Genomic DNA, 2,519 nt, shown 5'->3' on the forward strand with positions numbered 1-2,519 from the left:
GAGCTTAAGTATGCCAACCGAGTGATATAAGGTAGACTCACAAAGATTTAAATGTTGGTGAGTATTATATACTTCTAGCCACCCATGACTAGCCACCACCTCGTAGTTGGCTGGCATCGCTGGTATGCCATCTGGAACAAACAGATCAAGTTTGTCGACACTGTTGTCTAGGATGTCGGAATTCTGTAACACACGACACCAACTAATGGAGGTTGAGGACTATAGGATGCAAGGGATAGAAGAAGATGTCTTGCGGGTTAGTTAATATAAGATCCCCCCTCAAAATGCCCATAATGATTGTTGGGTCAGCATCTCTTTCAGTATTTTGTTTAATTAGGGTTAATTCTCCTAGGCCTATATCTTCAGCTAAGTTGATGTCATACTGAAGTAATGAGAGTGTCAGTGTAGATAAAAACAAAGTAAGAGTTTGAGGAGGGGCCCGAGGAGTTACTGGCAACTATCCCAATTCTGAGGCGCGGTCAAAGAGGGTACGTAGATCATCTGTGGGCTCCGGCCATTGACTCCTTTCTTGTGCGGCTAATTGGCGAGCTAGATCCTACATGCGGATGTTAGCATTGCTGAGTTGGTTGGAGATGGCTATTTCCTAGATCATTCTCTCAGCATCCATTTCCTCAAACCTTCTTGTTGCAACTTCCTGTGCTCTCCTAGTAGTTGCTTCCTTTTGTTGTGTGCCTCAGTAATTTGATTTAGCCATTGTGCTGCCAATCTTTGTGTATCCTGTAATTGTACTTCCAGTTGTGATATGGTCTCTTGACTCCTTTGCGCTGCTTCTTGGTTGGTGATGATGGTTTCGTTGAGGAGCTTGATTTTCTCTGCATGCGCTTTGTTAGCCTGTTCTCTTCCTATTGCAGACCATGGACTTTGTCTTGTTCTTCTTTGAGTTGGGGGCTGTTAGGAGCTCTATTTGTTGTTGAAGCATATCTTCATTATGCTTTGCGCTATTTTGGTACTCCTTCATTTCCCTATCATCATGCATGGTTGTGAGGCTCTGTGTGTGTGCGATCTCTTTTTGAAGCTGCTCTTTTGCCTGCTGCTGCAGTCTTGTGTTCAAGTCAGCATTTTTGTTGATTTTCTATACAATGGTCTGACTTAAAACCAAATTATTGCTTTCCGGGCACTGTATCTGGTTTCTTGTTGTTCTGCAGCCTTTAAGCTCTTCATGATCACTTCTTTATAAGTTTCTTCACCAGATTTACTTTTACGCTTTGTATGCGTGCATTGGCCTTTTTCCAACTACTTCCATAAGTTGGCGTCCCTGTCATGTAGCATGTGTGTTTTCAATAAATGGCAACGCTACACCTTTTTCTCTTGTTCCCAGTTGGTACTAGTGTCAGCACCCATTTCTATAAGGGGATCATGGAGTAGTGCCTCTGATCCTTCCAATGTATCCTGGATGAAACGCTATGAATCCATGTCCTTGAAAGATTCAAGTTGCAGCAATGGCTCCTTATCATCCAACCTTCTCCTTTTTCTTGGACTGGAAGGATCTGGTGAGCATTGGTGCTTACTAGACTCTGCTGGATCCTCTAGTACTTGTGTTGCGACTGATACTTCTTTGATTACTGGTCCCTCCATAGCATGGTCCTTCTGTGTCTGTTCCTCAGCTCCCTCTATTGGTGTATCCGCTAATCGTGAATCCTTGAGAGGGGAGAGATCTTTGAAGATGAGTTGTGCAGGGCTTGTTGGAGGGGAGAGTTGTTGTTGTTGTTCCTGCACAGTGGGGCTTTGTAGTTTTTCCTGGAGGGCCTCTTGGTATATTTTGATCTCAGATGCCACTGCCACTTCCAGTTGTTGAGATTCTGTTGTGAGATGTCTACTAGTAGCCCTCTCATTCTCTTTTCTATCTTCTTCTTTCGGTCCTTCTTGATTGTCTTTATGAGCTCATGTGTTCCCATTAACACTGCTTGCCCCTCTTCCATCCTTCCAGTAGCTTCTGTAGGTTGGGCGTAGGGATGATAGCTAGCTGCAGGCTTTCCTCATGTTCTGGCTCTTTTAACGGCCTCTGTGCCACATGGTTAAGTATTTGAGTTAAGAGGTACGAGTTGCTGATCTTTGACTGATGGTCTTTTAGGTAATTCTCCATCTCCTTATGCATGTAAAATGCCCAGTCCCCTCCTTCTCTTCATAAGCTTTTGCTATCTTGTTTAGGCCCACCCTGTTGTATTTGTCCATCGACTTTATCTACATTATCAATGACATTGCTCTCTGCAAGCTTTTTTGGCGGCTTCATGTATGATGTTTTCGTATTCCACACCATTGGAATCATAGGAATCTCTCTTTAGCATCTCCTTGATTGGCATTGTATCTAGGGTGTGCCTGTGGGCCTTCACTGCACAGCGGGGAGCTGTAAAGCTTCTCTGATAAGGTCTTCTGTTATAAGTAGCTCTTCAGTGGCGCCATCCACCTTTGTAATCTTGCCTCTTTTTGTCTGCTTATCGTATGTTCTAAGGTATTCAGCGCCTCGCAGAGATCGGTGTCGACTACGTGGGGTAGTACTT

The sequence above is a fragment of the Cibotium barometz genome, chromosome 22, assembly GCF_041138505.1.
Source record: "Cibotium barometz isolate CiBa-2024 chromosome 22, ASM4113850v1, whole genome shotgun sequence".
In the NCBI taxonomy this organism is placed as follows: Eukaryota; Viridiplantae; Streptophyta; class Polypodiopsida; order Cyatheales; family Cibotiaceae; genus Cibotium; species Cibotium barometz.